At 32.7% G+C, this 23,180-nt stretch overlaps 1 protein-coding gene across 50 annotated transcripts in view; it reads right to left on the reverse strand.

The window, feature by feature from the left end:
- The window catches only part of ADGRL3 (adhesion G protein-coupled receptor L3), an 850,050-nt gene that overhangs the window by 647,447 nt on the left and 179,423 nt on the right, over window positions 1-23,180 (reverse strand). For all 50 annotated transcript variants that reach the window (XM_078367177.1, XM_078367171.1, XM_078367163.1 and 47 more), the window contains one exon: window positions 21,309-21,374. The gene's annotated coding sequence lies outside the window, so the exon portion shown is untranslated. The remainder of the gene's footprint in view (window positions 1-21,308; window positions 21,375-23,180) is intronic.

Consider the following 23,180-nt stretch of genomic DNA (forward strand, 5'->3'; position numbering starts at 1 on the left):
CAGGTAGCTTTGGTTCCAAAGACTCATGAAGTCTAAAACTCATATAAGATTCCTTCCTTAATTAAATTCATTACATTCCAAAGAAGTAAGTAGCTACTATGAAGACTTTCCAAGATCAAGTCTGGGAAAAGGGTTAACAAAGAACTTCTGACAAGCACACTTACCACATAAAAAAAAAAAAAAAATCACCTGTGTATATGTATCTCATCATTTTAAATGATATTCTTATGTGCATTTTAAACATTGTTAGATATTCCTTTACAATACGAGAATACTAGTAATACACCAATATTCTAAAAACCAAAAAGCTTTATCTCTAAGCCATTATTTAATCATGACCCTGACACTTTTTGGCTTGATTACTGAAAATATGAATGGATTTCCCTTCTTGATAACATTAACCAGAAACATTTTGCAAAGGACAAAAGTGAACATAGTACTGATTTAGACCAAACAACATATATAGCATGAAAATTTGTATGATTTTTCTTATTCAGAGTGGTTTTTAAAAATTGACATATTCAAAGAGTGTTCTCACTTATCAGCAGTAACACCCACCTGAGACATACTCCACAATAATAAATATTAAAGCCAGGATAAAGAAGTGCCCAATGACATGATTCTAGGCTTTTTCAGGTAAACCATTTGAAATTAATCAAAGAACTTTTTATTCCTGTATATCCCATGGATTTATTCCTGTATTTCTGTACACCGGAAAGTCAGCTGCAATTGGAAAATAGCAAGGTACTATTCCTCAGAATAACTAAACAGGAAACATGTTCCCTAAAGTGAGAAGGGTTTTTCACAAGATGTTTCCTTTCTTTAGAACACTCCTTTCTAGTCCTCAGGGAGGTCTGCTCTAAACCAGAGTAGGTTAGATTGGTTTATTGAATATGGCATATATATTCTTTATAATTATAATATACTCAAATGATATTGTTCCATACATTCAGAGAAGCTATTTCAGTTAAAATTACACATTAGTTAGTACAATTATTTTAGTTATGCCTGTCTCTGCCAATGGACTGTAAACACCATGGTGCCAGAAACTTGCTGTTACATATCTACCAACTGGGGTAGAGCTTGGCACAGTGCAGATATTACAGATTGAATGGTGTCCCCTAAAAATTCTTATGCTGAATCCCTAAACACCAATGTAACTGTATTTAAAGATGAAGCCTCTAAGGAAGCAATTAATATTAAATAAGATCATAAGGGTTGTAAGGAAAATGCCTGTTTTCTCACTATACTACTATTACTCTCAATATTTCTGGTCACCAAATGTGTGGGGATTTTGCTCACACCAACCAGTTCTCCAACTCTCCAGGTACCAGCTGGGTGTCCTACAATTTAGTTCAATTCTGACACCATCTACCTAGGGTTAGCACAGATACCACAGGATAAGGGGTCAGTCACACACAATACTGTCTTCCAGCTTCAGATACTCTTGCAAATCCAGACTATGGCCTGCACCTCTGACTCCCTAGCTATGAATAGCAGGTATGTTGATTACTGAATTACTGGTTTGTTATAAAGGCCTACAACTCACAGCCAACTAGGTGGAAGAGACGCACGAGGCAGGGTATAGGAGAAGGAACACAGGGCTTCAAGGTCCTCTCCAGATGCAACAGCCTCCCAGCACCTCCTCTGCACACCAACCAGAAGCTCTCTGGGCCCTGTTTTGATGGGGGGCTTATGAGACTTCACTAAGTAGGCATGATTGATGAAATCATTAGCAACTGGTGACTGAGTCTATTTCCAGGCCCTTTCCCGTTTCTGGAGGTTAGAAGGTAGGACATTCAGTTCCCACCTTCTAATTACATGGTTGGTTTGCTGGAAACTAGACCAGATTCTGAAGGTATTTAGGAGCTTTCAGCAACTATTAATCTTATTAGCCTATAAAAAGACACTTGCCACTTCAGAGATTCTAAGGGTTTTAGGAGCTGTGTGTCAAAAAACTGGAATACACACCAAATATGTATATGTTATTGTGTTAACAAGGGTGAAGCCTTTTCCCAATAGGATTACTGTTCTTATAAGAAGAGACACCAGAGAGTTCTCGCTCCCCGTGAGCACACACTAGGAAAGGCCAGGTGAGGACATAGTGAGAAGGCAGCCATATACAAGCCAGGAGGAGGGCCTACACTGGGAACTGGCACCTTGAAATGGGAGACTTCTAGCCTCCAGAAATGTAAGAAAATAAATGACTGTTTTAAAGCCACCTAGACAATGGTATATTGTTATGGCAGCCCAAGCAGACAAATACAACAGGTAACTAAAAAGATTTGTGAAATGATTGAATGAACGAATGAATGAATGAATGAATAAATGAATGAATAAAAGAAATATGATGGAAAAGCTGCCCCCCACCCCCTACCATAAATTCCTACTATTTTTATAAGAAACATAACATTTAATGTCACTTTCTGGCATTTGCCAGCCAAGGGTGACTTCTCTAACTGATAAGTTTAGGAAAAGAACCTGACATACCCAGTTCATTTCTTTTCCCTCTCCCATCTCTGGGCAGCCAAGCATGCAGAGAGAAAGAGATTCTGGTGTATTATTCCACCCTATAAGTTTTGTAATAGCATCACCCTACCTAGGGAGACGTGTATGTATCCAGCTGTGCTTGAAACTGCTGAATTCTGAGGTGTGACATTAGGAAGCCCATTGCAGCTACATGCTTCAACCACTTTATTACTATTTTTAAGTTGCTCTGTCCAAATCTCTGTCTAGCTCTCAACTTGATTAAAATTCCCATCTGTTAAAAGAGTGCTACTTATTGACCCTACCAAATCCATGTAGATGACAGCATTATAATTTCAAAATGGGGAATGGATCATCAAATGATCAAATCATTAGTGGAAACAGAATAATTTTCTTTAAATATTTTTGAATACATAGTATTTAACTACTAACTTTTCTCATGCAGTTAAATAATATCAAAACAAACAACTCTTACCCCACAAAACACAGGACATCCAATAGACCAGCCTTTGGCAAACTATAGCCCACAAGATTAATTTTCCATATTGCTTGTTTTTGTAAATCTTTCAAGCTAAGTTTTCTTTTCTTTTTTTTTTTTTTTTTTTTACATTTTGTAAGTGTTGAAGAAAGTCAAAAAGGAATAAATATTTCATGGCGTGAAAATTATAAGAATCTCAAATTTCAGCAACTAGTAAAATTTTATTGGAATACGGCTATGTTCATTTGTTTACTTATTAACTAAAGCTGCTTTTGCACTACAACAGGGCAGCTGAACAGTTAGGAAAGACCACATGTCCCACAGTGCCTAACTTGTTTTCTATCTGACCCCTTACCCAAAATGCTTGCTGACCTCTTCAACAGATTAATCGTCTGTAAAATGATGTTTGATTTTCAAGGCTGAAACACTGGCGTTCACCTGTGCCTAAGGATTACTAGAGAAATACTGAATCTACATACCTGGCTTGAATATATGTTACAGGTTTTTGAATCACATTGTAAGAAATATTAGCCTTATTAGCATTTTCCATATTTAAAGATAAAAATGTAGAAAAATCCATGTCCTTATGTTTACTTATTTTCAACAAAAATATCACTAGACCATATGTTTCCTAAAACATTTCAATTTAGATGATAATAAACTTAGCAAAATTTAAACCATAATAGTTTTTCAATAAATCACTCTTACAACATATGAAAAACTCTGTATTTGAGCAGGCTTTTCTGTTCCTACAGCAGAAGCATGTCTGGTCATGCTTGTATAATTGTGTGACACATAATTGTTTTCCATTATACACTAAATTTTTCATTTTTATTTAAAATGACACAGGAACATAATATAATAGTTTAATGATGATTATCTCTGGGCTAAATATGCTCTTCAAAAATAAATGTTCTCCAAATATATTTTGTCTGTAGTGATCAGTGACTCCAACTCTTTTTACTGTTACAGTCTTTTGAATAGATTGAATATTCTACATACCCTGAATTCACCTAATTTGTTGCTTATATTGTTTTATGTGATAAAAAATTAATAAACACGTAATCTTAAATAACTTTCTAAACCTCGTTGTTCAAAATGAAATATTATCAGCAAAAAGTCCAGGACTATAATTCTATTGAGTGCATTTTCAAAAATCTTTTAAAAAAAAAAATCTTCCTTCTACATAAATTGTCACAGGGTCCTATCAGATTCTATAGTAATTTTTAAAATGAAAAAAGATAAATTCAAAACTGCAAAAGGTGCTGTAAAAATAATCATTTAAAGTCTAATGCAAACAGAGCATCCTCATGAGAATTCTAACAGAACTTCCAGTGTACTGCAGAAGCACGTGACATACCATTAAGTAAATATAATTAAGGACAAGAGAGCGGGACTTTTTTTTTTTTTTTTGTAACTTTAGCTGCACATATGGAGCATTTTTGTTTCACTTCTGGTTTACTTTCTTTTAATCAAAGACCCCCACTGTAATGCCTTCACACAGGACTCAGTGTTGTGGTTACCATGGAAACCATAATTCTGAATGTCCTAACTTGTGTGATTAAAATTTAACACAAAGTAACATTGATAGTTTTCTCCATTTCCACTACCACCAATATCCAATTCTAATTAGCAGCACAATAACTGGTTTGGAAGAAATAAAGAGCTGTGGCTACTATAGCCTCACATTGCCAGTTATTCACAGGGAATCCCAGGAACAATATATAGTGATGGTTCTCTTTTACAAAATGCCTAGTTTAACAGAGGAATTATTTCTAGTTCACTTTCTCATCACCTCTAGGAAATAAAAAGTATACCATTTTTTGTCTTTTTATATACCGTAAGAGGGGTTTGTTTGTTTGTTGTTTGTTTGTTTCCTATATTTATTTCACTTGCCTGGTCTACTGGAGTATAAAGCTTTTTAACATGGGTCTGATATAGTAAAGTAAAAAATGAAACTATGTGACATTTTAATGTCTCAAATCCACTTGTAATATTTATATTTATTTCTATAATTACTATACTAGTTCCATCAATATAAAATTAACCCTTCTAGATATATTAACCATGCAAATAACAAAGGCAAAATATTTTTATTTAACTGAAGTTTAAAAACTCAGCTGAATCTTTCCCTTTCCCCCCCTTTTTTTTATGAGCACTCCAGTAGAAGCTAATAAACTCTCAGTCCTCCATTAAAGAAATATATGCTCTCTTGCTGATTATTTTGATTCACTGAAATTTACATTGTCTCAGGGGTATACTTGCACTGATCTTATGCCTTGCTTGGTACTCATCGCTTCTACTTATAACTGAGTTCAGATTTATTGCATTAGTCAACACAACATTTTAAATTTTGAAATTATATTCTGTCATTCCAACTTGAGATTCTTGTCTACCTTAACATCTGTAAGAGCAAACACAAATGAAATTTCTTCTCATTTCTAAAATCGCAAAGGAAGCAGGTTAAGTTCATAGAGTAAGAGGGAAGATGTTAAATATTAAACATTTAGAGTTCAGTGGATATGTATCTTAGTCATGAAGTTTAACACTTTCCATTTTTAGCGTAGAAATTGAGGCTCATGAAGCTTAAGGGGTATCTTTGTAGTAGAAACAGTCCTAGTAGTTCTACATGTTCATTTAACATTTTTAAATTATTCACCACAGAAGAGTGGCATTTTTTTTTTTACTATTTGTTGCTATCTTCTAATTTATTTACAAACCTAATTACCTTAAATATACATACATGGCATTTGTAAAACAGACCTTGAAAATTAATGAAATTATCCTAAAACAATGAAATTGGGATTGTTTTAATAATTTTGTTATATATTATGGCCTGATATAAATTTTGTCATTTCAAATTTTATTTCACACTGAAAATACTCTTTTTTTAACATTATATCTTAAGGCAAACTTTCAAAGTTATGGCTAAATTAGTAAGCAGTGTACTTTACTAATTAATATTAATTCCTACTGTGAAAAATATTTCAAAATAGTCTCTATTCTTGAGCATTTTACATACTTCATTTTAAAATTATACATCCTTAACTAAAGATGAGTGCTAACTTATGTAAGAAATTTTCACCTCAAATATCATTTTGACATTAGAATAAATAATTTTAGTAATGTCTGACTCCATGAACCATTTCCATTTCCGTATACTTTCTACTTACAACTAAAGGATTGTCCTATCATATAAATGGCCCATTCAGGACTTTTATTTCTAATTAGAATATGTGAATACATTCAAATAACCCAAGAGTAAGTTATTCTTTTCTTTGCAGTTAGAAAGAATGATGGAAGAAAAAGCACATATATGCGTTTTAGTGGGAGTGGGGGAAGTTAAGGAGATACAGTTTTGGAAGTAAAAAAGTACATGTAAAAGATAAGAAGAGAGGAAAGAGAAGGATAAAAGTTAAGATTCTTTTATTTACATGTTCTTTACATCAGATTAGATATTAGATATTGAAAGATCCTTTGAATATGTCAGTTCCTATTTCAAGAGTATGGCAAGGAAGTCAAATACATTAAGAGAGAGAGGGAGAGAGAGAGAGAGAAAGAAAAAGAGAGAGAGATTAGATATCAGAGATTCCAGAAGTGAAGAGGGAGGATAAAAGGAAAGAAGAATCCTAAAAGATGAAATGGTCAGCAAAACCTAGGGAAGCCAGGAAAAGCAAAAAGTAAATAGTTATTTTACCAAGTAATGAATCATCAAGTTAAGTTTGCTAGATAGGACCAACATGAATTGAACCTGCTAACCAAGTCTGGCTGAAGATTTTAAATTAAAAATTCTTGCCAGGTTTTAAATATTAATAGACATAAGAGAAAAAGATAACTGATCTCAGTGAAAAAATAATAAATCTTCAGGTTGGAATGTGGTGCCATTTATGGTCAATACATTTACAAAGGCTCATGATTATCATTTCATGATATTTAATGAAGGGTCTGCCAAAATTTATTTTTTTTCAATCCATATAAAACTCAAAGTAAAAATCACCATTTTTTTCTTTTTAAAGTTCCAAAGGCTACTTTCTAATAAATGACTCTTTAATCATATTTCCTTCAACTATTTCTTATTCTTAATTCTTGAACATACCACAAAAGACATTAACACTTTCAGGATTGCAGTTTCATTGAGACATTGTTCAAAGATTTTGTTCACAAGGTAAAGTAAAAATCAGCAAAACCAATATCACTTTATTATTTCATCATTCAGAGCCTAGCCTAGTGAGTGTGATAAAGACTTCTACAATAATATGAAGAATGGCTCCCTCCAGAAATTTCAACAGAGCATCTCTGTTTACAAAGTCCAGATTTACTTGCCTGTTCAAATTACAACATGGATCACTCTCCAATGACTACTTTATCATTTGCCCATTATATTTTCAACAGCTATACATTCCAGTGATATTGGTAGTAAAAGACAGAGAAATAGAGTCTTTCATTTAAAGTTTAAAATCTGTCTTTAGAGAAATGATTCTTAGTAATAAGAGATTCAACATACCACTTGGAGCCTGAAAAGACCAGTCGATACTGACAATTGTTTTTTATAGGAAATTGGCTAATACTACAGGTTATCAAATCTTCCTGGTTTAGCTAGTCACATGAAGCAATTAGAAAATTTCAGCACAGAACTGTTCTCACCCAGAATCTTAGGAATACTGGTGTGCTGGCTATGTGGTGCACAAGAGTTTAAAATTGAGGAAATAACAGAGAAAGCCAGGAATTGAGAGCTAGAAAGATGCTTTCAACTCACAAGTCTCTAGGCAATAAGGTGAGCTCTGAAGGAGTTTGAAAAAGCAGGACCGCAGAAGGTCACATGCTTTCATAGCTCCCCTCCCCCACCACATCCCCACATTTGCCTCATTTCTTTTTGACTATTTGTGTTTAAGGCTGGATAGAACACAAATGGAGCATGACCCAGCTTCAGTCACGACTGTCCAGTTCCTTAATGTATTTTCCTGTAAATGAATTACTTCCTAGGATGACTGTGAAATTCATTTAAAATTTTAAAATTAAGTTTGTGAGAACAAGTGAAAAGGTGTTAACAGGAAAAAGACAGTGGTAATGTTAATGTGCAAGAAAAAAAACTTTGTGGTTTAAAAGGTGTAACTCTATATAATTTGGCAACAATTGTAAATAATGCCATAACATTTGATGACATTTGCTAAAAACCTGAAGTCCTAGAAACTGCATTATTGTTATTGTTTTGTATAAATTTGTAGTATAAATATATACTTATCATATTAGAAAACTAGTAAAATATAAAATTTTATTTTCCTGAATCAAAGTCTTACTCAGTGGAAATAATAATAGTAACATATTCCTTACTAGCTTAATAGATTATCTAGTAAATTACATAAAAGTACATTTCATAGTGCCTGGAACATAATGGACACTCAGTGAATTTGACTTGAATATTCATTTACATATTAGAAGTATCAAAAGGCCAGTCAAAGCACTATACCAATACATGTTATTAGTGTTAAATTATAAATAAATACATTTGCTGGAAAAGAGGTAGATTTACATTAAATTTATAGTTACTACTTTATACATTAATAATAATGACAAATTAAGATTTCTCTCCTGGATGATCTAAACTTAGATGTAACAGAAAAGGTAGTAATTGGGAAAGCCAAAATTGTGTGGGTTACTCTATTTTTACCACACTGTACAATACTTTGTTAGAGATCAGTTCAAGATTGATCTAATAACAATCGCTAACAGTTCGGGATTGTAGCTCCCAGTGAAAGCGCAGAGAATAAGAACACACCACACTTTCAGATGAATTTTCATCACTCATGGACCAGAAGATTCCCAGTGGAGGGGCCCCACGGGTTGCCAGCGTGACTCTTGTGGCGGGAGCAGTGGTTTTGTCGGTGCCTCAGCTCAGCAGCTCTTTGTGCAGAGTAAACGGGAGGAGATTCCTGGGCAGAAGAGCACCATCAGTCTTATCACTGCCATTTTGGCCGGTGCAGTGGGTTGCTCAGATTCCAGCTCTGGGAATCAATAAACTGGGTGTCCACTCAGAAACCCAACTAGAAAGGCGGTAATTGTAAAGACGACAGATGGGTAAATTCATAACAAAGGGAAGAAACCAGCCTAAAAAGACTGAGAATATCCAAAATCAGAACCCCTCTCCCTCTACAGGGGATTACAGTTCCTCATCAGCAACAGAACAAGCCCTGATGGAAAAGGACTGTGTGCCATTAACAGAAGTAGGATTCAGAAGGTGGATGATAAGAAACTTCTGGGAGTTAAAAGAACTTGTTCTAACCCAATGTAAAGAAACTAATAACTTTGAAAAAAGGTTTGACGAAATGCTAACAAGAATAGACAATATAGAGAGGAATATAAATGAACTAACGGAGTTGAAAAACACAACACAAAAACTTAGCAAAATATGCACAAGTTTGAATAGCCAAATTGATCAAGCAGAAGAAAGAATATCAGAGGTCGAAGACCTACTGAATGAAATAAAATGAGAAGACAAGAATAGAGGAAAAAAGGATAAAAAGGAATGAGCAAAGTCTCCAAAAAATATGGGACTATGTGAAAAGACCTAATTTATGTTTGTTAGGTGTACCTGAATATGACGAAGAGAATGAATCCAAGCTGGAAAATACTCTTCAGGATATTATTCAGGATAACTTTCCGATTCTAGCAAAGCAGCACAATATTCAATCCCAGGTAATACAGAGAACACCACAAAGATAGTCCTCAAGAAGAGCAACCCCAAGGCACATAATCGTTAGGTTCACCAGGGTTGAAACGAAGAAGAAAATACTAAGGGCAGCCAGAGAGAAAGGTCAGTTTACCCACAAAGGGAAGCCTATTAGACTTACAGCAGATCTCTCAGCAGAAACCGTGGGGGCCAATATTCAACATCCTTAAAGAACAGAACTTTCAGCCCAGAATTTCATATCCTGCCAAACTAAACTTCACAATTGAAGGAAAAATAAAATCTTTTATGAACAAGCAAGTACTCAGAGATTTTATTACCACCAGGCTCGCTTTGCAAGAGCTTCTGAAAGAAGCATTATACATAGAAAGGAACAACCAGTATTAGCCTTTCTAAAAATATACCAAAAAGTAAAGAGCATCAACATAAAGAAGAATTTACATCAATGAATGGATAAAATTGCCAGTTAACATCAAATGGCAGTAATCCTAAATTTAAGTCAACTAAATCCTCCAATCAAAAGATACAGCCAAAACCTAATGATATGCTATATCCAGACCCATTTCACATCCAAAGATACACAAAGACTTAAAACAAAGGGCTGGAGAAAGATTTATCAACCAAATGGAGAGCAAAAATAAATAAATAAATAAATAAAAAGCAGGAGTTGCAATTCTCACATCTGATAAAATAGATTTCAAAGCAACAAAGATATAGTGGTAAAAGGATCAATGCAACAATAAGAGCTAATGATCCTAACACCCAGATACATAAGTCTCATAAAGAGATTTAGACTTAACGAGACAGAAAATTAATAAGGATATCCAGGACTTGAACTCAGATCCAGAACAAGTAAACTCAGTAAATATTTATAGAGCTCTCCATTTTAAATACACAAAATATACATTCTCCACCTGAAATACACAAAATATTGATTGGCCATTATTAACACCCATTTTTAGAATAAAGCTACATTCCCGTTCTCTCTCCCCCTTTTTCTTCCTCTTTCTTCCTCTCCTTCACACCTTTTTTTTTCTTTCTATAAAAAAAAAAAAGAAAAAGAAAAGAAAAGAAAAAAAAAAGAGATCAAAGCCCTTAAATTGAAATGATGCCCAAGACCTCGGTTCAACTGAATCAAGCTGGTAATCATTCAGCCAATGTAAACCAAGTAATAATCTCTCCTTAGAAATTAACATCACAAATGTGATTATGTAATTTGATATGTATACTCTTATAAGTTTCTTCTTTTTTTAATACTCGATTTGGGCTGATCTATGGCATTATCAAAAAAAGTAAATAATTTTTTAAATGAAAAACTTTATCATCATGAACGACAGGAATGGGCCATTATAACTTAGTTTGCATTCTAAATATATTGAACATAAATATGCAGAATGAGAAATATCTAATGGCTTTTCATTAATTTTAAACTTTGTTAAAAGTTCACTTTCTGCTACAGCTAAAGCTAAAAGGATGTGGTTGTTAGATGAGGTGTATGTACAAGAAATCTGTCAAGCATTTGGGTGAAAAGCACACTGTAGGTAGCACTTAACAAATAAACCCTTTCCCTCCTTAGCTAAACAGGCTTTAGTAAATACAACTTGAATACGATCTCAATTCACATGTGTTTTTCCCAACTTAGGGTCTCATAACAACAAAACACCCTGGTTAGTTTGGCGGAGACTCCATTCATTATTTCTTGTTTGTCAATTAGCCGTAGCACAATGTGCTCTCAACAGGTGGGATAACTCTATGTGTTAATTTTTCTACATTAACAGCTCAGTATACCCCTCCATATCAAAGTTTTCCAAATAGTTTTATACTAAATGTGTTCCCTGGTATTTTATTGAAGTCCCTACCAGTTAAAACATTTTAAAATATCTTATCATTTTCTGGTCTCTTTCAAATGGGTTATAATTAGCTATTTTTTAAATGAAAACTTTAATTTGTTAGAGTATTTTACTGAACAAATTCAGAATAGGTCATTACCTACTAAAACCTTTATATTTTTATTATATTTGTTGTGTAAAATTAACATGTAATAGTATGTTTAAACTGCAGCTAGAAAATAGGCCAGCTGAGAGAAAAGCACCTGAACTAATATAACACAGTAAAGGATAGTTAATAGAAATTATCTGTATAAGCTTTGTCCGGGGATAACTTTTCAGAAACCATATAAGCTATACATACAGCAAAGGTTTTATAATACATTTCCTCTGTCCTTATCCTATTATCAATTATTTTCAAAGGTGTTATTGTAGAAAATTAAAGCTGCAATATTGATTGATACTGGTGTAATGAGAATAAGCATTCATTTTTTTGTATATTAATACTATGTCCAGAATAAATAGCACACTTACATTTTCAACCCCCTTATCACTAGATTGTCCAGGAACTGACAATCCAAAAACACTATTAATTTAGTTTATTTAATTAGGTCTGAAATTAAAGTGAAATTAAAATTTAAATTCTACTAAATTTTTTATTTGTGGAATAATTAATAACACTGAAGATTCCTTCAGCTGTGGCTGAGAACACTGAATATAATTAACAAACTTATCTATAAAATTTAGTTTCTTCATTAAATTTTAAAATGGAAGTCTACAAGATTACACATATATTAACACCAAATTTTATAAAAATCTAGCCACTCACAATTTTGGCAACAAAGCCAACAAACAACTGCTTACTTCCATTACACTTACAAGAGGCAATTTGAGAACATTCTCCCCAGGAATTAAATTTTGTGAATAAACATTTTAGCTAATTGCATTATTGTTCTCAGAACACTGAAGGCAGCAGTAAGCCAAACCAAGCAATCCAATTTCTTTCTTTCTTTCTTTCTTTCTTTAAAGCAATTAAATTCTCTTCCACAAACACACTTTAGGAATCAAGAAAAAACTACATGTATAATGGATGGATACAAAAGATATGTAAGCTTTTATATTTAAGTATGAACTTCATAATGTTTTAAAGAAGAAAAAGTTTGGTACTCCTGGGCCAAACAAAATTCTAAATGTATATATTTCAATGGTTTGTGTAAAATTTCAGTGAGGGGAGTTTGTCAGTTGAACTTTTCATCAGTGCTCAGGAACTGCTTTTTGGGAACAGTTCAAAGAATATTGTAACTATGAGATCCAGTCATCCATTTTGGATTTTTGTCTGATCATTTTATCCCACCTTTAATGTATCTCTTATACTCTTTAGAGATCTTATTCTTTAATAAAGCAATATCACAATAATACCTGTATACTTAGGTCCCTACTAAATACATAATAATATAAAAAGAGTTTTCCTAATACGTCCTTAAATTTCCTCTTGTTTGCTTATTTATACAATACTCCATCACTCAGGAAAATTATATTCTATCCAAAACAGATTATTCGTGATTCTATAAAGAATATGGTCTTACCACGACCATACTCTTAGAATGTCCATTCTCTGTTCTCCAGTAATAAAATCCTTTTCATATGCTATGACTTCTGCAAAGTTTTCACAAAGAATTTTATTAAGAATTGATTACTCTCTATTCCTCATGTTCCTATTAGAGTACTTGTCATATTATTCTACAGCTAGCAGTACAGGTTTCTGTATCCCCAGACAGACTTCCGGTTTTCTCCAGATGTATAGCATTATTACCAGAACACAGCCGAGGTCTTATGCACACCAGACACTAATACAATATGTAGTAAATAAGTTATTTATTTTCAAGTAAATTAAAATTAACATATTTTATACTTCTCTTCAAGAGTTATGATGACATTTATTAGCATTTGAAAGATGGTACTTAATGTTCTGCATTACACCAATATAAGTGATATTTTTAATGTCTCCTTTTCTTATTAGTATATAAGCTTTTAAAATAAGTTTATATATTTTTTCTTATAAGTATATAAATTTTTAAAAATCCATATTCACCCTGATAAACATGAAGAATATATAATAAAGCCTTTGATTCATAATTAAGTAAAGGCTCTAAGTTATTATTGACATTTTAAATTCTGAAAAAAAATTGTAAATGAAATTCTCAATAAAATCTCATTATACTAAAAAATGAGGATATTAATTTACATTTACTCATATATTTGCTTAATCTAATTTACATCTAAAAGTCTTTTTTAATATTAAGCTTTTGAAAAACATTATCAAAATTAATGATTTTATAATATTTAAGTTTCTGGATTACTTAGTGGATTTCTGTGAAGCATCAAAACTTTTTATTTTTAATTCTGAGTAGTTCTTAAAGTCTCTAAAATGTGCATATCTTTGACTTCTGACAGAGTATGCTAAACACAGAGGCCAATAACTTTTTCTTCTCAATGACCCAAGATCATCTCAGAATTGCAGCATCATATTGTTTTAGATCAAGGAGGTCATTTATGGATAATCTAGAGCTGTTCTGGCTAATTGGACAAATGAGAATACTACAATCCAGGGAGATTATATGATGTGCCTTGGGTGTCAGAGCAAGTTAACAGCAAAACCAGGCTTAGAGTGAAGCGAATCTTATCCAGGATTCTTCCTAATCAGAACATTTGAAAATTGTGTATACCTCAGTGGTTCATGGATGCATAGAGAAACTTTGCCATGACATATAAGGGATATAGCCAACTATATTTCATAATTTTTGTGATGATTTTTAGTGTTTATTTGGTTCTTATTCCTAATAGCCAATGTCAGACTCATGTTTCATTTTTAGGATCTCTATCGTTTCATAATTTGGTGTATTTAATCAAAGAGGTTTTGACTACATGACCAAATTTGTTAGAGTATATTTGTAAATATTTTCTCATGAGACTCTTTTATATGTAATAAGAAAACCATTTATGCATGTAAATTTTGAATGGCACTTGACATGAGCTTTAATTAGAATAAAACAGCTGAATATCACATCCAGTGCCGAAAACAGTTAAGCCGTATTTCTATGTTCAATCATTTTGGCATCATCTACTAGAGTAAACAGGACAAACTCATAAAGAAAAATGAAAAATATCACAGAAGAAAGATATCATAAAAGTAGCATTTTTTACTTGGATAATTTTCCTACCTACATTCAAAGAGCCATAAAAGCAGGTCTTGCCACAATCATCCTAGCATTAAGAAAATTAACAAAATCCAGTGTTTGAAGAAGATAAAAGTTTCTGCATACCAGCAATTTATATATTAAAATGGCACCTTAAATACAAACAAATAGAAACTGGGACAAAAAAGGTAATAGAAATGCAACTTATAAATATTTTTTAAAAAATCAATATATAGACTTACTATATGACCCAGTAATCCTACACTTGGGTATTTAACCTAGAATGATTAAAACTTATGCACATACATGTATACACACACACACACACACACACACACACACACACACTGCAAATGAATGTTCATAACAACTTGATATGGTTTGATGCTTATCCCCTCCAAACATCATGTTGAAACGTAATCCTTAATGTTAGAGGCATAGCCTGGTATGAGGTGATGGGGTCATGGAGGTGAATCCCTCATGAATGGCTTGGTGCCCTTCTTGAAGTAATGCATGAGTTCTCACTCTGAGTTCGCATGAGATTTTTTTTTAAGAGTGTGGCAATACCCCTCTCCATCTCTTGCTTTCTCTCTGGCCATGAGATACACCAGCCCTCCTTTGCATTCTGTCACTATTGTAAGCTCCCTGAGGCCCCCACGATGAACAGATGTTGATGTCATGCTTCCTGTACAGCCTGGAGAACCATAGCCACAATAAACCTTTTTCTCTTTATAAATTGCCTTGTCTCTAGTGTCATTTTATAGCAGTATCAATGGATTAACACAATCTTTAATATCACTAAAAATTAAAAATAACTCAAGTTTTCAATAGGTACATAGATAAATGAACTGTGACACATCCATACAATAAAATACTACTCAGCAAAAAAAACAGGAATGAATTATTGAGACACCCAACAACAAGGATGGACCTCAGAGGCATTATGCTGAGAGAAAGAAGTCAATCACAAAAGGCTACACATTGTATGATGTATAGGAATGGAGAACAGACCAGCGGTTTCTGGGAGTTAGGAGCAGAGGCAGAGTTTGACTACATGGAAGCAGCACTAAGAAATTTTTAGGTGCTAAACAGTTTTGTATCCCAATTGTGGTAAAAATTACACAATTCTATACAGGTTTTCCATTTCATAGAATTTTATACAGAAAACAAAGCATATAAACCAAAAAAAAAACCATAAGCATACATACAGATGGAAAGACAACAGTTGTGGTTGCATGCGTATCTATATTGGTTTAAATTCATCAACTATTTACAATAAGTACTTTTAAATGTATGCTCTCAAAAAAATTTAATGTATATTGTCAACTGAAAGAGAACAGTAAACAAATCCCCCTCTTGCAAGAAAAATATCAATAGCTAATAATGCATTGTTTATCTATGACACAAAAGACCAATCTATAAATAGTTATAGCTCAGAACAGACCTCGCTCTATTCAATATAGGATCCCTGATTCAGGCAGAAACAAGCGGCCTTTTTTGGACCATCATAATATTTTTTCAGTGCTGTGGATTAGACACTGATCTTTGTCTAATCCACAGCACTGATCAGAACACAAGATTTTGACGGAGCTACTGCTAGTTCTGGGTTTAGCCATAAAAAATAGAAAAAATAGAAAGTTAACATCACAATGTGTATGCACTCATTTTATAGCATACAAATCTAGTAATAAACATTTGTTTTAAAATAACTAAATTTTAAAATTAGTTATTTTTAAATTTAACATTCATTTTAACAGATTTAGTGACAAAAGCTATACACACCAAAAATACTGATTCAAGTAATTAGTTATAACCTTTGTAAAATTCTGTTAAAAATGAATTTTATTTTTGTTTCGGTGGGAAAAAAAGTATTCTTGTTGTTTTGTATACATTCCATTTGCTGTTCACAGCTTCACAGCCCACTCTCTCTGTGGATTAAGTAGTAACTGACAACTTTTTGCTCAACTGACTGGCAGGTATCATTCGGATGTCAGACTTATCTTTATGCAGATTCCCAAAGGTCACCATTTATGTATGTAAATTCTGAAGGGCACTAACTATATACAGTTGACAGATTCTGACAGCCACGATATCTCCAAGAGTGGAATAAGCAGGAATGACTGAATAATTAATGTGCTTTTACTCTGCTCATGGCCGATTTTTAGATCCTGCACATTCTGCTGTGGTTTTAAAGTTAATTAGAAAACATAATTTCATAGCTAACCAAAATTTATTTTTTTAATTTCTATTTTAAAAGTGGGTAAAAAAAGAGAGATAATTAATGACCTTCAATTTAAAGTGTTACATTTGTAGAAATCACTCCTACCTAGAGATTAAAATTAACACCTAGCTCTGGGTATTATTTCTGTTAAAAAAATAGACATTACTATTTCTGTGAAGACATTACATTGTTACTGTATAAAAACTGTATAAAAACAAATAAGCAAAGAATTCTCCCTGCACAGCTAAATAAATGGCACCATCACAAACAGGGTTGCCACTTTCAAACCTGAGACTCATTTCTGACTTCGACTTTTCTCTCACTATTCAAATGCAGTCAGTAACTAAGACTTATGAATCTGCCTTCTAAGTATTCTTTTTTTTTTTTGAGATGAAGTTTCACTCTGTTGCCCAGGCTAGAGTGCAACGGCATGATCTCGGCTCACTGTAACCTCTGCCTTCTGGGTTCAAGCAATTCTCCTACCTCAGCCTCCCAAGTAGTTGGGATTACCGGTACCCGCCAAGATGCCAGGCTAATTTTTTTATTTTTTTATTTTTTTGTATTTTTAGTAGAGACGGGGTTTCATTGCCTTGGACAGGCTGGTTTCCAACTCCTGACCTTATGATCCATCCACCTAGACCTCCCAAAGTTCTGGGATTACAGGCATGAGCCACTGTGCCCAGCCCTAAATATTCTTAAATGCGTTACTACCACTCTACCACTCAATCTTTATTGTTGTTGTGTTAAACTGGATCTTTCTCATACCTCACCTGAGTTATCGCAAATATTTCCTAGGTGATCTACCTGCCTCACACATGCTGCTTCCAGAGTTATCTTTCTAATATACAAATCCATGAGCAAAGCCAATGGCACAATATAAAGACGCATTAAAAACAGAAATTAAAAAGATGCTATAAAGAGAAAATATTTAGAATATATAAACTAATGGAAGGAGGCATTAAACAAATTTTGTGTAATGTGGGAATATATGTTCTGGAGAAAAATAAGACAGGAGATGGAGCAGAGGGTACCCCCAAACAGTTTTCCTTTTAAATAGGAATGTGCAGGGAAGGCTGCCATGAGAAAAGAATACCTAAAGTCTAGGCATCAAGCTATGTGAATAACTGAGGAGACTGATTGGTAGAAAGATCCAGGCTCTCAGGTAGAGTGGCCTAGTGTGTTCCACAAACAGCAATGAAGCCAGCGCAGCTGGAGAGCATAGAAGGTTGAAAATGGAACAGGTCTCCAACTGCTACATGTGACAACAGGAATTTTTACCACAGCAGAAAGAGCTATGCTTTCTCCAGTAACTGTATTCCTTCCCTGCAGTAAATCTCAAATGAAACTTCTAAAGATTTATCAGAATATTTGGTAAAAATTTGTAAATTCCTAGACTGACCATGAGTATAAACCCTGGTGAACAAAACCAGAGGTTTTACATTTATGTTCTAGATGTTAAGTTATTACAGTTCTTACTATTTATGTTTCTGTGTACTGTCATTTACTTATACCTCAAAACAAAATATATTCTTAAGATAAGTTAAATCACTTGAGATTTAAGAGTGAAATCCATGTCAGTCTTCTTGATTATTTTAAGTTTTTGGTTAGCTCCCTAATAAGTCTGATCAGTGTTTATGTTATGAAACCGAAAAATAACTTGTAATAGAAGTAGGAAAATATTACCTGTCATTTTCGTGTTGTTGTCTTGAGCATGTATTAATAAAATAATCTTCATTTTCCAATGTTGACATTAGGACGACATAAAAGCAATTTTCTAAATGTGAGGACTAGTTTAGTTAAAAATGATAGTAATTCCATAAATGCACTTAACCAACTACATGCAACATGAGTACACTAAAATACCCTTTCAAACAACCACCACCATCAAAATCCCAACGAGTAGCCATTTTGCATCCAACAGGATAGCTGTAATCAAAATGACAGACAACAACTTTCAACAAGGATACAGAAACATGTGAAACACTCTCATGGTTCTAGTGGAAAGGCAAAATGGTGCGGCCACTTTGGAAAACAATTTGGAAGTTCCTAAAAAGCTAATCATACAGTTAACATATGACCCAGGAAATTCAACCTTAGGTATATATCCAAGAGGAATAAGTACATACACCTACACAAACACTTGTACAGAAATTTCCAAAGCAACATTATTCATAAGAGCTTGAACAACTAAAAAAGTCCATCAACTGAAAAATGGATAAACAAAATGTGGTATATATCCAAATAACAGAATATTATTAAGCCATAAACAAAATGAAGTAATGATTCATGCTACAAGGGGAAAAGTTGCAAACATTGTGCTAACTGAAAAAGACAGACATAAAAGCCCAAACATATGACTCTATTTATACGGTAGACCCTCAGTGACAGAATGTTAGTGTTTGTCAGAGAGTGGGGGAAGAGGGGAACAGAAAGTAACTGCTAAAGAATACAGAGTTTCCTTTCGGAAAAGTAAAAATATTCTGAAATTAGAGAGCAGTGATAGCTACACAACTTTGTGAATATAGTAAAAAAAAAATTGTATACTTTAAAATGATGAATTTATGGCATATGAATTACATATGAATTAAAACATTAGAAAAGAAATCTGTCAAACATTCAACACATTAACAATCCCTATGATTTCTCCAGAAACTTCATATTTGGGACCTGTGGCAATCATTAAATTAAATATTATTAAGGCTTAATGCATTCTGATTATTCAAAAGAAACAGCAGTCTCTCAGTGGCCATCCTTGCTCTTTTATGGACTCTTGCACAAACTAGTGTGTGGGCCTGGAACGTATAACGTCACATTCCATGTCAAAATCCTTGAATCTCGCAGCTTCTCTGAAGGTTTCGGAGCCTTCAGCAGAAGTGAACTGCTCCCACCTTTCTTTCTTTAGCAATCTGTCAAGAACTCTTTCAAAATGAGCACAATAGTATCTATAGTGCTTCATCTTTCTCACCAGTTTTTAATATGCCCACTACAAACATATCTAAGTTTGCTTGAATTAATTTTTTTAAAAAGGATGATTGCATGAGCATGTTTTGTCTATTTATTTATTTGACTAACATTAAGTACCAAATAAACCATTACATATTGAACTTAGCAAAAGGATCTCTGCCAAATTTAGTTATTAATATATAAATAAGCTAATGATACAAATGAAAGACAATCAATCATATCTATTCTGAAAGAAGGAAATAATATTAATTGTTCGCATATGTGAACAAATGTGAAGAAGAAAACGCTGACAATGAAATTACAAATGAAAGAGATTCAATCATGTCTCTTCTGTAAAACAGGAATAACACTGTTTGCATATAGAAATAAATATGGGGAAGAAAACAATGACAAAGAAATAAAGGCAAAAATATTTAAAAGACAAAACATCACCTGGAAAATGTAGTGCATACAAAGACAAGTACAATATATTTACTGTTTTAAGTCACTCGTTTCATTACTCTTGAACCTCAGAGGAAAGTACGGAATATTTGAAAATAGATGATAGCAATTAAAGCACATATCAATTATGTCAATAATTCAAAATGAAATAAACTTCAATCATTTTAATATGAACAACAGTAAAGAACGTTGATATTTCCAATTTTAGGCTGTATATTTCCAATTTTAGGCTGTATAATAATGTACACGCTAAATTTCATGAAGTAACCTTACAGGAATTACTTTCAGTAACTTCAAGAAAAGAGGAAATTCCAATTATACTGTTGATTGATTGATAAATATGCAGGCCTGTTTTGCCTTCTGTGATTTTCTGGGGAAGATATAAATATGTATATTGACCTTAAGTTACACCCCTCGAAATGTTTTATACTGGACTTCATAAACATATTTCTGATAAATAACAACACAATTTTTGAAAGTAATTTCCTTAATATTAAACATCTTGTTGCTACCAAATGAATAGATTTTGTTACCTAATATTTATATTCAACATTATGAATATGTAATTGAAAATGGAATGAATTAAACAAAAATGACTTTAACACATTGTGTTAGTGTACACGCAGCAACTGGAAAGAAAACTCAGTATGATTATTCTATATTAGATAAGAAAGTAATAAAACATATGTGCCTTTCCAAAAAGATGGAGACCTACAAAAACTGTCATTTTTAGCTAATTTATTTTTCATATAGCTGGAGTATATTTCCTTGCAAAAGCAATATTTTGAATTAATCATTTATAATTCTTTCAATAGAAATATAATTTTTGGAAACTGTATAACAAGAAATGGCAATTTATTTTCCAACGTATGTAAAATTCCATTTTAGTAACACACTATAAATATGCTGGCATTTCAATATGATAAAGACTTAAAATAATGTTAACTTGAAGATAAATATATTTAAATAAATTTTGAAATTATTTGAATGTCAATAATAATCTAATTACCTTAATTTGCTCTTCAACTGCTAAAAATCCATGTTTTTTTCCTCTGATTTACCAAATTAAACATGTCTGAAAAAAAGAAAAGAATGTTTAATTTGATGATGAGAAAATTAAATATTTTATTTCAGGTTACAGTTGTAGACTATTTGAATATTTCTTGATGCTTGCCAACTCTATGATTTTCACAATACCTGAACCATCACAGCAGAACTTTAGTATGTAGAGGAAATTTAGGATACAGATGACACATCTTCCTGTGCTACATAATTTATTATAATGTTTACTGGGAAAGTTGATGAATTTGGTAGCTATAGATTTTATACTTTTGCTAACGAAAAGAGTATAACAGTTTTTAATAGAAATTTTGTTATTTCCAAGAAATCTCCTTATTTCTTGTCACAGGCTCTTCTAGCTAAGATACTGGAATGACTCTTAATCTCTTTTGTTATTAGATAACAGGCATAGAAAACAAATTGAGAAACACCTTGGCACAGCTAATCATACACATGTAAATATGCACACCCTTATTTATGTATGCAGACACAAATACTGTTACCTATTTATTTACAATAATCTAAATAAACTTAAATTTTAAAAATCATAAATAAGCCAAAATAGGAGTTTATTTGAATTGAAGATTTATAGAAGTATTTGAGTTTTATTTTCTTTAAACTACCATGACATTTTTTATTTATTTTATTAAACAAACAATAAAACAGACTCTTAACATCCAGAAAATAGTACTGTCCTTCAAAGTAGTTTTTCTTTGGACATTTAATGTTTCTTAATGGTTTTGCCACTGGCCGTATCAATTTTTGAATGTTCTAGTATGTCTATTTAAAGAGCTTTACATGAGAATCAGCTATGTTAGTTAATTACTATTATATTTAATATTTATTTATGCTATTACTGGAAGTATGCAATAGGGAGGTTAAGTAAATATATATATGCTAAACAATGACAAAATCCATTATCTATTCTAGACTTTTTCCCCCAAATGGATAAAGAATGAGATACAGGGCAGAAAGTCAATAGCATAAAATTAAAATTGAGCTCTACTTTACCAAATCACTATTGATTAAAATAAGATATACTATGATATAAAATAAAAACAAATTAGTGGAAGCTAATGAAAGCATTGTATTTTGTTCTGGGACTTAAAAACAGTAAAGCAATGAACCTCACTGTATTTTTTGGAGTGTGTCCACTTGTATTTGCACAATTAGTGAGGTTTTTATACCACAAGAACAATTTAAGTTCATACTTGAATGCCACATTTGACTGCTTGGACAGGAAAACCAATTTTTAAATCAACTGCTTAAATTTTACCAGAAGATTATTCTAGCATATTCTCTCAATAATTATTGGCTGTTAATTTTTCCCTGGTTTTTGAAGAACTGGCATAACTCATCTTCAAATATTCTACATATCTAAACAATCCTGGGTTGTTCTCTACAGATTTGCCTACAATAGTATTATCTTTTAGAGCTTTTAATTTTTCCCTCCCATCTGGGAAATATATTCCGACATCCAAGCATGACTAAGTCCACAAAGTTATCATGAATACTATGAAACCCACTCCACCACAGACGAAACCAATCTTATCTTCCCTGACACTCCTATATCTCTTTCTAGATTTCTCGATTTTGCTGAAAGCTACACTATAATATGAATTGCTTGAGAACAGAGACTGACTTCCTCAATCTGTATCACCCCTCCCTAAGGAGCCAAAAAACTATCAGCACCACAAAATGCTGACTGGGTAAACAAAACACTTCCATTTCTTAATTAAAGAAAAAATAACACCAAAAACAAAAAAAAACTTGTTTATTGGAAACTCTCTGTATTGGCTGCACATAAATTGAGAACAAAAAC

The sequence above is a fragment of the Callithrix jacchus genome, chromosome 3 (assembly GCF_049354715.1).
Source record: "Callithrix jacchus isolate 240 chromosome 3, calJac240_pri, whole genome shotgun sequence".
NCBI lineage: Eukaryota > Metazoa > Chordata > Mammalia > Primates > Cebidae > Callithrix > Callithrix jacchus.